The sequence below is a fragment of the Ornithorhynchus anatinus genome, chromosome 9 (genome assembly GCF_004115215.2).
Source record: "Ornithorhynchus anatinus isolate Pmale09 chromosome 9, mOrnAna1.pri.v4, whole genome shotgun sequence".
Classification (NCBI taxonomy): Eukaryota; Metazoa; Chordata; class Mammalia; order Monotremata; family Ornithorhynchidae; genus Ornithorhynchus; species Ornithorhynchus anatinus.
Genome location: NC_041736.1, coordinates 10,654,277 through 10,668,900, shown reverse-complemented (window position 1 = coordinate 10,668,900; position 14,624 = coordinate 10,654,277). Strand labels below are relative to the sequence as shown.

At 42.1% G+C, this 14,624-nt stretch overlaps 1 protein-coding gene across 8 annotated transcripts in view; it reads left to right on the top strand.

The window, feature by feature from the left end:
• Nucleotides 1–14,624, top strand: part of RBMS1 (RNA binding motif single stranded interacting protein 1) — a 182,589-nt gene that overhangs the window by 123,293 nt on the left and 44,672 nt on the right. The gene's annotated exons all lie outside the window — the stretch shown is intronic.

Sequence of the window (14,624 nt, the reverse complement as noted above, 5' to 3'; positions counted from 1 at the left end):
TGTGCTCTTTCCACTAAGCCACATTGCTCCTCCTATATGCATGTATATCTTTGCATTCAGAGCAATGAAAGTAAGCATCTCAAGAGCAGGCCTGCGAATTTATTGTTTCAGGCCAATGAAAGGCACCCGATAAGTATTGATGAAGTTCAGAAGATCCCCAGTCACATGATCTTTTTTCATTACTGACAGCATCCATCAAGGTGACAAGGGGAAGCCCCGTGTTAAATTGTCTTACAAAGACGAGCTAATTTAAACTGGGGTTACTCACTGAAACCGTGGTTTCCCGCAGGGCTTCTCTGTCAGGAAACCTGGTTTGTTCTGTACTTTTCAGTCACTTGGTGGCAAAGAACTTCTCTTATATTAAATACTTTGAACGTGCTTTTGACGAAACCCGATATTTTATGGGGAGTGTCCCCAGTATCGGCTTTATGGGAGAAAAATACCTCTTTTTATTTATTTATTCTTAGATTTGAACAGGGACATTATTTTGGACTAGTCCATGGATTGTGATAGATTGTACTACACCATTTTCTGGCACCACAGCAGCCATTAACTAAGAAATACTATTCCCAAGGCTATGAGATCATCACCAATGATCCTACAGCGTTAACATGGCTTTATTACTTACTTTCTTGTTTATTTCAAGCCCAGTAACAAACAGAAAAAAATCAATATCCCTACTGATGCTCACAGACAAGATGAGTAGTTCTGCACATGAATAAGGGCAGTGGAAGGAAATTGGATCCACCCTTTCCCTTCATAATCAATTACACGAGTCTCCTTCAAGAGCCCATTTAACACCTCTCTATCTTGATCTCCTAGCACAACTCCCTTATACTTCTTCAAAGAGTACCAGAACTGCTGCTCTTATTATCTCCTGTCTTTTGGGGGTATTCTCACTTTGCTACCTTTTCCCTCTTCCTTATACTTTCTCATACATACATTTTAAAAATAATGCGCCTTCAGTTGAATACCTGACAGAATTGTATATATTAGCACAGAATCAGCCCAGAACATACCGTAAGAAACAAAAAACAGAACAAGATGTACAGTCCATTTGTGCTAGGGGTTTAACTGCTTTAATCAAGATAAGACAATCCATTTTTTATTTGTGATCAATTTATTGTCTTCAGCTTCAAGTTACTGTGAACATTGGAGACTTTTGAATGCCTCTGTGTCATATACTCTAAATCAATGGAAATAAAATGTATTAAAATAACAGTGAATTAAATGTATCTTCACTGACCCAAGTTGAGAAACATTTAACTCTGTGTGCAGTGAAGAAAGAAGGAATTCAATTTCCTGAAGTGGATAGGCGATCAATTAGTGCCCCCTGTCCGATTCCTAAGCAGCAAGGTCAGTGCACTCTTCAAAAAGAATGTGCCTGTATCTGCCCAGCTACCCGATTAAAAGAACTGCTCTTTGCTCACTGTCTGTACAACAGTGTCAGGGCTGGGCAACTGGTCCTTCCAAACTGGGATCTCGTTTATGTGGCATCAGGTCCCAGTCCCTCAAGAGGCAGAAACAGTGCAGGAGATAAGAGGCGTCCACACAGCCTCAGTGGGGAGGACGAGGTTGGGGCTGTGAACTCTGGAATGTGGTGAGAGCTCAAATCCCATTGGGTTGGGTTCCAGATGATCAAGCTGGGGCCAAGGTGGCAGTGGAGGAAGTTGGGAAATCTGAATTCTCTTCTCCAAAAAACCAGGTTAAAATTCACTGGGGACAAGCGCTAGGGAGTTGGGTGTCCTCGGGGAGCAATCAATCAGTGGAACTTAGTGCTTCGTGTGTGCAGAGCACTGTACTAAGTGCTTGGGAGAGTACAGTATAAGAGAGTTGAGATGAAAACACAAACATTGCAAATGCAGACTGGTACAAGGCTGCCATTAGCAGGACACAACTGTAGCAGAACCAGGCCACGTTTCGTTAAGCCAGAGTGGAAAATGAGTTAATATCGTTCCATTACAGTCAGGGGCCGGCAGGTACCCACAGACATTCAGCAAGCAATGGATAAGCAGCATCTTCCCCCTTCATCCTGAACCATAAGTCCCTTGTCAGAGTCCTGTGACCTGGTTTGACCACCACATTTTAAAACAGATGCTGAAAAACGAGAAGTGCTTCAGAGAAGTGATCAAAATAATTGGTGTTGAAAACTACATCTTTATGAGAAGCAGCATGGCCTACTGGATTGAGCATAGGTCTGGAAGTCAGAAGGACCTGGGTTCTAGTCCCCATTCCACCACTTGTTTGCAGTGTGACCTTGGGCATATCACTTACCTTCTCTGTGCTTGTTACCTCATCTGTAAAATGGGGATTAAGACTATGAGCCCTCTGTTGGACATGGATTATGTCCAATGGGATTATTATTTTATAATGTATTTACTAAGCGCTTACTATGTGCCAGTCACTGTTCTAAGCACTGGGGTAGATACAAGATAATCAGATTGTCACACATGGGGTTTACAGTCTTAATCCCCATTTCACAGATGAGCTAACTGAGGCCCAGAGAAGTTAAGTGACTTGCCCAAGGTCACACAGAAGACAAGTGGCAGAGCCGGGATTAGAACCCATGTCCTCTGACTCTGAAGCCTGTGCTCTTGTCACTAGGCCATGGTGCTTCTCATGCTGGTATCTATCGCAGTGCTTAGTACAGTGCCTGATGCAGTAAAGCACTTAAATACCATAAAAAAATTTGTCGGGAATTGTCTTTGTTTAGCTTGATGGAAAAAGAGTGAAAGAGGGAATTTAGTAATTGTAATCAAGGACTGTTTTAGAGAGCTATTTGTCACAGGTTTTTCGTGTCCACTGAGGACCAAACAAGAGAAATGATTAAAAATTAAAGCAGGAGAGACTCTGTGTGGACACTGGGAATGGCATCTTTACTGTTAGGGCAGGATGCCCTAAAATGGGAGTCATTAAGTAAGAGATTGGACACCCAGTTGTCCTGGGCAGGTTAGTCAGTCACCCATTTGGAAGCCTGGGGCTGGATCTGTTCATCTTTCTGGGTCTTGGTCAACCTTAGAATTCTGGGAATTGGGTCACCAGTAGAGCAGGCAGAACATCTGGGTATGGCGTCTGAAATGCTATTGTGTGAAGCAATGTGGTATAGTGAAATGAGCATGGGCTTGGGAGTCAGAGGACGTGGGTTCTAATTTTGACTCCTCCACTTGTCTATTGTGTGATCTTGGGCAAACCGCCTAAATTCTTTGCACCTCAGCTACTTCATCTGTAAAGTGGGAATTAAGACTGTGAGCCCCACTTGGAACAACCCGCTTACCTTGTATCTACCCCAGTGCTTAGAATAGTGCTTCGCACATAGTAAGCACTTCACAGATGCCATTATCATCATTATTATTATTATTATTATTGTAAATTCAGTGACTGGAAAATCCAACTCTGCCTCATGTCTTGCTCACAAGGATTGACTTTGTCTCTGTAATGATTGTAGGGGAGGTTGGTTTAAACTGTAGCCAGTGAGTTACCTAAACTCTTAACTTGCTATTTAACATGATGCATGGCTCTTGATTGAATCAGTGAAGAAGCAGGGAAAGGAAGTGGACTCCCGGATTGGATCCTAATCCTGTTTTCAGAGAGTAAATATGTCAAGTTAAAATTCAGTTATTTAAAATGAGCCCAAAGAAAATTATTTCTGACATTCTAATGTATGTGGGATTGGCTAAGTGGAGAGAGCACTGGAATCAGAAGGACCTGGGTTCTAATCTTGGCTCTGCCACCTTGGTCAAGTCACTTCTTTAGGCCTCAGCTGTAGGCCTCAGCTACAATCTCGACTGTAAAATGGGGATTGAGAGTGTGAGCACCATGTGGGACAGGGACTGTGTTCAACATAATTAACTTGTACCTACCCTAGCATTGAAAAAAAAATGCTTGGCATACAGTAAGCGCTTAACAAGTACTGTAATTATTATTATTGATGTTGTAGTTACATTTGTGTGACTTTTAAACTATCATTCAGTCAGTGGTATTTCAGTGCTTGCTCTCTCTGAGTGGAGCAGTGTTCTAAGCACTAGACTAGCAGAGGAGTAGGACATTAAATTTCAGGTAAGGGAAGCAATCGAGTGCATAAATGCTGTGGGGGAGTGGGAGGGATTAAATACCTGGGTGAGGCAGGTGAGAGTGATCATAGAATGGTGGCGTGAGAGCTTAATCAGGGAAGCCTTCTTGGAGATGTGATTTTAGTAGGACTTTGAAGATGGGTTTGTATCTGATAGGTCTGTCAGATATGAAGGGGGAGGGAGTTTCAGGCACGGAGGAAGGTGTGAGGGAAGAGTCAGTGATGGGAGAGATGAGACCCAGGCACGGGCAGTAATTGGGTATTAGAGGAGTGAAGTGTGTAGCAAAGTTGGAGAGGAGGGAGAAGTAGTAGAAGGGAGATAGCTGACTTGAGTGTCCTGAATCTTGTGAGGATTTTGTGTGTGTGATGTGGACAAGCATTTTAGGTTTCTGACGTCATAGTCGAGAGGGGATGTGACAAGTGCTCAAACCACTGTGGTGATAGTTTGGATGGCGAGAAAGGAGTAAATTCTAAAAATGTGAAGATAGAACTGACAAGGTGTAGTGACTGACTGAATATGCGGATAGAAGGAGACTGATGAGTCAAGGATAATGCCAAGGCTGGGGCCTTTGAAACAGGAAGAATGGTGGTGATGTCAACAGTGATGGAAAAGTCGCAGGGGAGAAGAGAGTTTGGGAGAGAAGATTAATTCATTTTTAAGATCGGTTTTCCTGACAAGCAATGGATGATGGTTCAGCTTTCATGGCTACAGGAATATAATTTACATTCCAGTCACTGCTTCTGGTACTGAAAGAAACAGTTTAATTGTCCATCCCAATACTTGACGATAGAACAGTAACTAGTGGTTTAATGTTAGATAGCAAGGGAAAGAAAGATGTGCTGTAATTGTAATCTAAGCCCGCTGTTGAGGAGCTGTAAATTCATTAGAATATCAAAAGCCACACATGATAAATTAAGAATCTCAAAATGTGATTTAGAGGATATCTGAGGCCTTCCCTGACTAAACCCTTATTTCCCTTCTCCGTCGCCTACGGACTTGGCCGTGTACCCCTTGATATTCACCCCAGTCCCAAAGCATGTATGTACATATCCTTATTCTCTACTGTTTCCCTTCTGTGACTTATTTGAATGTCTGTCTCCCTCTATACACCATAAACTCCTTATGGGCAGGGATTGTGTGTACCAACTTAATTGTATTGTACTTTCCCAATCGCTTAGTACAGTTCTCTGCATACAGCATGCACTCAATAAATTACATTGATTAGTAATCCAGTTCTCCAGTAATGCAGGAGTTGTGTTTGTTCATTCAGTTGTATTTATTGAATGCTTACTGTGTGCAGATCACTCTACTAAGTGCTTAGGATGTACATTTCAGCTCCAAAGAGACAATCCCTGCCTACAACGAGTGTAATTGGAGAAGTGGATTACTAACCAATGGCTAAGTGAAACTCGCACTCTAGTACTCACCTGATGTCATATGCGTGTACCAGCCAGTTCTTCTGACATCACGTTGGGTTTTATCCAGCCTTGCAACGCTAAAAGAATGTTCCCTAATTCTGACATCATGTTCAGCCAAAATGTGAGTGAAAACATGGGTTCTGACCAAACTGTGAATCCTGTCTCCCGCATTAATTCTCCTCCTTAAATGATGGCTTATAAGTAGATTTGAAATACACACAGTGAGAATGCACTCTACAATCAGTATTTAAGGAATTGAATTAGGGATGTGACCAAAGAACTCTACACCAACAATCTGTAACATGTGCTATGTAAAGAGGAAGCGCTGAAGGTCCCAGAGAAAGAATCCTATTGCACATTTAAACTGACATTGCTGCCTAGAATACAATTCCATTGGAATTGTGAGTCCAGTTAGAAATTGCTTACTCAAAGTCTTTTATTCAGTGGCCCAGATTGGAGTGAAATAATTCCCTTTTCATGGTAGGAGCACTTTTCACAACCTACGTTCCAAGAAGTGTTATTCCTACTGGGTTTTACACCGTCTGTTTTTCATCGCAGATCTATGTCTTCCTATGCATCCATTACCCGTAAAGCATGGAGGGTTGCATTTTCTCAGAACCTCTTGTTAAGAGAAGACTTTGGTCCTGTAGTACTTCTAATGTCAGGATGCCACCTCACTGCGCAAGAGCAGTTTCTTCTACTCTCACTGCACGCTGCACAGGCCCGCATGGTCAGGCAAACGTTTCCTAATTCTCTCTGACATTCTAGCCAGAATGTGTAGTGAAAACACACGTTCTGGCTGAACTGGATTGTGTGGTTGAGTATTCATTTAAGCTTCCTCTTCTCGAACGACACCACCTCTGGGATTTCAGTCCATGCTCTGGCAACCTGCACACACCACATTCTCAAGGCCGTAAACATCTTTCCTTCCTTTTCCCCCACTGAAAGAGGTTCTTACTCTGATGCTTTGTCCTGGCAGATAGAGAAAGAGCAGTTCCTGAAGGTCGGGTAGAGCAACTTGCATATGCTGTGGTTTTTAAATCCTGGGCCCAGCACTTGTAACTTTATTTTCATCAGATGATTATAATTGCATCCCCAGCTTCATTAGGATTATTAATCTCTTCTTGGGAGATTTGGCATGCCGGTTCGTGCTAATGACTGGAGCCAAAGCTGGCTGCCTGTTACAGAGACTTCCAGGGATGTGTGGTCTGAGCCCCAATAAAGTCCATTGCTGTTTGAAACTTTTAAACCTTGATTCCCTAGAGATCAGGGTCAGGGTCAGGAATTTTCCTTTAAGTTCATTTGCTGTGCAAGCAGGTGAGGTCAGAGGCTGTGGCATTTTTGACAAGGAATTTCCTGGAAACATTCCCTGCCAAAGTCAGCTCCACTTGAGCTAGGGGTAGACCATCTGATTTAGACTTGGTTTCTTCACTCTCTACCTCAGTATTTAGATGCTGTCAAAAGAGGTACTCATGTCCCGTTTTCCCAAAAAGCCCAAATTAGAATGTGTTTACTTCTTCCCACTCTGCTCTTCTGTTGTTGTTCAGTCACAGAGAAGAGGGCTTCTTAAGTATTCTCTTCACTGTAATTTTAAATCCGGTGAGTGAATTCTCTGTCAGTAATTATTTTGCACCAACAAAATTTCTGTAGTCTTGAGCTCTGGGGTTAGGCCCCAAAATTCCTCACCTGCTTCCCAAGAGGTGTCTAGGAGAGAGCAACCACTTCATTTTGATTTTCTTGGCCTATGAGAAGTTTTTCAGCCAATGGAAATGGACTTCAGTGTAGACTTTCTATCTCCAATCTCTTTAGACTATTTGATAGGCCTTTATAATAAAGTTTCTACATGGCTTATTTATGGTGAATTATTACACTTGTACCTACATGGATCGTTCCAACTTAACTCAACATCTGTCTCACCAATAAGAATAAAATTTATCAGTCCACAGATATGTTTTACCAGCCAGTCCTCTCCTAATCACCACCTGTCTGTATTTAAGGGAGATGAATCAGTTTGGTTGAAACAAAGACAATTTCAAAAACTAAGATGAATCCAATGCAATGATGATATGGGGATCACCAAAGCCTCCAGCAATCATTGGCTGACCTTGTTTAATACAATCTTATGTCAGATCCGGGATTGATGTGTCAGGTGTTGACATTGAATAGGGTCCACAACAACATAGCCATTTTGACTACTTGATAAACCCAGGTTATCGGGGCAGCCCATTCTGACACCCAACGCCCACCCTCCCAGCAGCTTTGCCTACCCCAGTGACCTCCAGCACCCCCAAACCTGCCAATTTCCTGTCCTTGTGGCCCCTTGGTATCTGGTCCCAAATGTACCTCAGAACTAATCTTCAGGCCAGGGTGCAGGGCCCAGAAGAGAGCAATGAATGTAGCCAGTTAGAACCTAAAATGCATTTTTTTAAAACCTTAATGTCCCAGTTTCCATGTATAAATAATGTAAATTTACCAGCTTCCAGCTTTTTCCCTTAATTTGGGCAGTGTAAATACAACCTATATGAGGTTCCCAGCCTCATCATGTGGAGGATAATATTGGCAGAACCTGGCCAGAAGAGGCAGGTGGCCTGGTGCTAAATTGAGATGCAGGAGTTATGATCATCCTCTCCTGTAATACTGATGGTGCATAAGACCAGTGCTACAGACTGCAGTTTGCAGCTTTTTCTAGCTCAATTTCGTATTTCTCGGGAGAGGACATTTTCATACACAAAAAATCCAAGTTCCCTGCTTTCCCAGAGTTGGGCTGGTCCGTTCTCCCGGGCTTCCTTACCATTATCTGTTCTCTGTAAACACGGCCTTGTTTCCTTGGAAAGCCAGGTTGGAGCCTATTTTCCCCCCTTCTGGGGGCCCCTCTCTAGCAGCCATTGTCCCGGATGACCTTTGAGCACATGCCAACTGGAATTAAGAGTGCTACTCCTTGCTGGCCCTTGGGCTTTTGATTTTGTTGTTTTTGATTTTGTTGTTTTTACTGGTAAGAATTTTTTCTACCCTACAAACTTGCATGCAGCTGCGCTGAGCAGAATGGGTTCCGTTTTCCCTCTTAAACTCCATCCTTCGAAACAGCTCTTCCGGCCCCCGGTGGGAATCTGCCATGTTGTCGGGATTTATGTCTGGGTGGGGAAATGTTCCCTTGTATTTTGAGAAGGAAAGACAGCATTTGTAAATCAGCTTAAGCAAAAATACACTGTGACCATGTGTTTGGACAGGAGCCAACATTAGCATTCTGCCTTGTTCAATTTTTCAACCTTCAAAATTTCTAAACTGACTCATTAAACACCAGAACTTAAAAAAAAAAGTGTTCAAGACAAGGATTAAAGGGCTTTGGTGCTGTAATGCTCTGTTTTCTATTACTGTGTGTAGTTACTGCTAATTTTTCCAACTTCAGGTGGGTTTTTCTTGTCCATCATACCGTATTCCTTGGCTTCCATGAAGTGGCCATTTGTGGTGCTTGATTTAGTGGCTTTTCGAATTGGTTAAATTTCCACTTTTTCAGAAACATCCTGGACAACGTGTATACTAATTTTTAATTCCATGCTTCACTACTAGTTTAGCGAGGGTTTCTTTTATGTCCTAAAAAATTAATTCAGGAGAATAAGACAGTTTACAAAACCCAAATTTTCCTCTTCAACCAAGTAGTTGTACTGTGTTAGTCACTGGTTCTTTTTACCGTAATTTTTTTGCGGCAAAGAAGCAACACAAATTGTACCCAATCTGTGTTGTCCTGAAGAGTATTTTTAGAACCTCCCATGTTCAAGGAAATGTCTTTTACTGCCCAGTGAAAGCAAAAGCTTTTGCAGCAAAATAAAGTGAGGCTTTGACTTATTGGGAGGGTGAGACCTACTAGAATTCGTTGGCCAGACTTATTTAATAATGTTGGTATTTGTTAAGTTCTTACTATGTGCCGAGCACTGTTCTAAGCGCTGGGGTAGACATAGGGGAATCAGGTTGTCCCACGTGGGGCTCACAGTCTTCATCCCCATTTTACAGATGAGGGAACTGAGGCACAGAGAAGTTAAGTGACTTGCCCACAGTCACACAGCCGACAAGTGGCAGTGTCAAGTGTGTCGTGTCTTCGGAACTGAACGGAAAATATTCAGGCTGGAGTTTCGATTCGATAATATTCATTCAATAGTATTTATTGAGCGCTTACTACGTGCACAGCACTGGACTAAGCGCTTGGAATGGACATCTCGGCAACAGAGAGAGACAATCCCTACCCAATGCCGGGCTCCCAGTCTAAACGGGGGAGACAGACAGCAAAGCAAAAGAGAACAAAAACAAGACGACATCATCGAGACAAATCAAGGAGATGTACACCTCATTAACAAAACAAACAGGGTAATAAATAAGAGAGACACATGAGCACAGTGCTAAGGGGAAGAGCAGAGGGTGGAGGGGGAGCAGAGGGAAAGGGGGGGCTCGGTCTGGGAAGGCCTCCTGGAGGAGGTGAGCGCTCAGTACTCATTCATTCATTCAATAGTATTTATTGAGCGCTTACTCTGTGCAGAGCACTGTACTAAGCGCTTGGGATGAACAAGTCGGCAACAGATAGAGACAGCCCCTGCCGTTTGACGGGCTTACCGTCTAATCGGGGGAGACGGACAGACAAGAACAAGGGCAATAAATAGAGTCAAAGTAGGGCTGAGAGACTATATTGCGACTTGTCACCCCTTTTTTACTTACACCCCCCCGCTGTGCAAACTGGCCTCCCTTTTAAACTCGGGCAGAAAATGAAGAGGAGGAGGAGGAGGAAACCCCCAGCCACTTGTTGCGAAGCTCAGCTTCCAGCAAAGGCGGGCCCGCCTCTCCTCTTCGTCCCGCCCGGCCCCGCCCTGCCGGTCCCCAGGGTGGGGCGGGGGCGCAGACAGCGACGACGAGGAGGAAGAGGAGACTCTGTGTGTGTGTGTGTGTGTGTGTGTGTGTGTGTGTGTGTGTGTGTGTGTGTGTGTGTGTGTGTGTTGCTGGTGGGGAGGGGAGAATGCGGTCACGCAGCTGAAGTCGCCTGCCTCCCCCCTTTTGCAAAACAAGCCCCCCCGCACCACCCCTGCTCTCTCCCCAGCTCTGCCTGCCCAATCTCTGCATCCTTACCCACCCCAACCTGCACATTATTTGTGGGGTTACCGTTTCAGTAATGTAGAAAAATTAGAATATTCATAAATTATTTAGTTTCATCAATGAAAATGCCTTTGTTAAAAATGCTAGGCATGAATTAGACTTTTCATTGGCTAAATTTTATAATTGATGCACATTTTCTTAGTAAACTCCTAGGTTCCAGGATTGTCATGTATTCTTTCTCTCAAATATATTAGCATTTGGACCATTGGTTTGGCAGTGGCCATCTGTGAGTGCATAACTAAGTGGTACTCTGTCGTGACTAACGGCAAAAATATTTTCTCAAGATAATATAAATGACCCTGTGTGTGTGCAACTGTCTCTTAAAAGGCCATGGCATATTTGACGTGAAAGTACTTTACCTTGGAGGTCAACTGCAATCTACTGATGCTAAAAATATAAACGCAGATTGGTCTAATAAATCCTTCTGGTTGGCCTCAAAAATGGAAATTTCTCATCCAGAACGTAAAATGGCATGAAATGCATGTTTGCCATTTCTAATTGCAGTTAGCTTTTGATGTTCCTTCTGATATGAATTATTTAGTTTGGGATAATGCTTACATGAAAAAGGTTGGCAGAACATTAATCTTTTAACATTAGCCAGTATTTGTCCATTGTAAAGAAGCCAATCTCTTAAATGCTCATAAATTTTGAGAATTAACAGAGAAGCTTAGTATAGTGACAATAAATGATTCCCGAGTCCGAGTTGAGCTACTGATTCTTACAGGCTCTCTTCCAGAGAAAATGGTTAAATGGAAATAATCAGTATTGAGGAAAATTATGAGCATACGTGTTTTTGTGTGTGCATATGCGTATGCAGATGTTCGTGAACCACTTGTGATACATTGATATTGGACTGGAAATTTGAAATATAAAGCAGCACAATTAGAGGGCATTTGTACTTCTAAAGTGAGCATCAAGAGGTCATGTCACTTTGTGTCTGTTAGATGGCTTTATCCTAATTGACCTATAAGCTCTAAGGCAACTAGGCTAATAAACTACACGACAGCTTGCCAGATGGTGCAGAGCTTACATACATTGGGGTTATCTTGGATTGGCAGACATAGGTCAAATCACTGAAATTGGAAAGCTTTCTGCTAACAATTGAATTGGTTCATCTCCCCCATCTTCTCTAATAGTAATAACAATGATTATTGTGGAATTGGTAAAGCAGATTTACCAAGCATTGTACTAAACCCTGGGGTAGATATAAATTAATCAGGTACCACATGGGGCTCACAGTCTACATAGGAAGGAGAACAGGTATTGAGTCCTCAATATACAGGTGAGGGAATTGAGGCACAGAAAATAAGTGATTTGCCTGAGATAACACAACAGACAAGTGGCAGAGCTGGGATTAGAATTGAGGTCCATTGTCTCCCAGGCCCATGCTCTTTCTACTCTGCTTCTCTGTCCCATGACAGAGATCCCTCATTTACCTCCTTGCTATATTCACATGCAAATATATACATACACACATCCACAAAACCACCACATATCCTTTTGATATTTCTTTATAGCAGAAATAAGGCATTATTCTCAAATACCTGGGGAGTTGAGGATACGTTGGGAAAATGTGACACTTAAAAATGCTGTGCCTATTCCTTAATGCAAAGCATCCCAACTTCTATTATGATTCAAAGGGTATGAGATGGAGTAGGGTATTAGGAAACAGGAGGAAAGAGAAAAGGGTGGACTTGCCATTCTAGCTAAGAAAACCATCTTAGTCTGTTCATTTAGTGATGTGTATGCTCTTGAGGGCATGGATCATACAGTGGTCTAAACTGAGTAAGCTCTCAAAACATTTTATTGTTTGATTTATTAGCCAACCCCCGCCCCGCAGCCAAGATGCTGCACTTTCAATATTTTAGTCTCTAATAGTTTATTTGGAAGAGCACAACTTAAGTATGTAGTGCAAACACTCAGAAAGGTCAAGGTATGCTGGTCTCTCTGCCCAATTAATGGGCAAATCTTTCTCCTTAGGATTAGGACACATTCAAATAGTCCAAGGTGGCAGGTAGGTCAAATTGAATTGAACCTGTTTTCTTTGGTTCCTGTTTTTGGCATTCAGATCAGTTGATTCTGGCCCTTTGTCTTCAATAACTCCAGATGGGAATTTTTATCCATGTGAGAAGGGGAGCAGTGTGGCCTACTAGAAAGAACACAGGCCTGGAAGCTAGAGGACCTGGGTTCTAATTCCTGCTCCACCATTTCTCTGCTGTTTGATCTCGGGCAAGTCTCTTACCTTCTCTGTGCCAGTTTCCTCAACTGAAAAATGGGGAGTCAGTAACCTGTTCTCCCTCCTACTTAGACTGAACCCCATGTGGAAATGGGCCTGTGTCTGACCTGATTAACTTTATATCAACTCCAGCACATAGAACAGTGCTTGACAAATAGTAAATGCTTAATAAATACCATTAAAAATGATGAGCAGTGAACTTTGTTCCAATTCTAAATTCTCATTTAGGATGGCAACCGAGGTTTTTTAGGTGGTGGAAGACCAGTTCCTAGTAGCAGCATAGCCTAGTGACAAGAGCACGGGCTTGGGAGTCAGAGGTCGTGAGTTCTAATTCCGTATCCGCCATTTGTCTGCTCCGTGACCTTGGACAGGCCACTTTAATTCTCTGTGCCTCAATTACTTCATCTGTAAAAATGGGGATCGAAACTGTGAGTCCCACGAGGGACAACCTGATTACCTTGAATCTACCCCAGCGCTTAGTACAGTGCTTGGCACATAGTGCTTAACAAATGCCATAATTATTAGTAGTAGTAGTAGTAGAGGACTCTGCCCACCTCTAATATGGTATCATAAAATGATGTACTATAAATTCTTGGTAACTAAAGGGGAAAGGCTTTGCAAGTGGTTTTCAGGGTCTGACTTTGGGCATGTTGGATCAGGATTGAATGCTTAAGTTTGTTTAAAACCTTTATTGCTCATATGCACATTTGGGTTACTTGGTCAAAAATATGACCTACAGTCAAGGAAGCATTGTTATGGGTGGTCTTCATGTGGCTTGTCCTTTTGGTTTTTGTGGGATTTTAATTGATCTTTTTGTGTAGTTATGACTATGTGTTCATGTTATAGCATAAATGCTTGGACTCACCATTGAAAGTTTGAAGAGGTTAGAATCACAGGATTCTTTGATGTAATTGTCTTTGGGACTTGAGTCGCCCTCCCTAGATGTCCGGATGTTACTCTTTTCACTGCATAATTTCCAAGAAGTGAATTTAAGAGAAAATAGCTACTGTGGAAGAAAGGCAGGCCAGTCGAGTCTTCTAGCTAAATATTTTCCCTGTTTTGAAACAGCAATTTATATCTTAAGCCCTTTAAAAAGCTGGCTGTCTAGATCTTGCCAAAGTATTTAGAAATTTTCTCCAGATGCCTAGCTCATCTAAAACCTGCTTCAGACTCATGATCAGTAGTGAAAATATATAATTTCATTGGAAAGATAAGACTTGTAAAATGAGCATAAAGGAAAGCATTGTCATTAGAACTTACTAATATATACCATTAATAAATACATTTTCTTATTTCCAAAAGCAGTTTGTTTTCAGCATGTGTTGAAAATTGATTTTATTTGTAAAAGACAAAAGATTCTGTGCAAATAATATTATCTTACAATTTTTCTTACTTGCTAACTTGGAAGGTGTGTGACTGTTAGAGCACATTTTCAATGAAAATTTCTTAACTACTATTACTGCCTCATGGGTCATCGGTGGCATGTTGGCCTCTGTGTCTCTGTAGGTCATTCAGTGACAGTTGATGACTACATAATTGCATTGTTCCGAGTTTCATTCTTTTGTAACTTCCCTTGTCTACTGAGGAATATGAAGAACTTTTCATTGTTCAGTTCATCATGAAAGGAATTGTTCTCAAAGTAGAATTGCAATTTACTGAATCTTTTAAGATTCTTCACTCTGATATTTTGTGTGTGTGTGTGTGTGTGTGTGTGTAAAAAACAAAGAGTCCTTTTGGAGTTAGAAGTAACATTTTTGCATATCG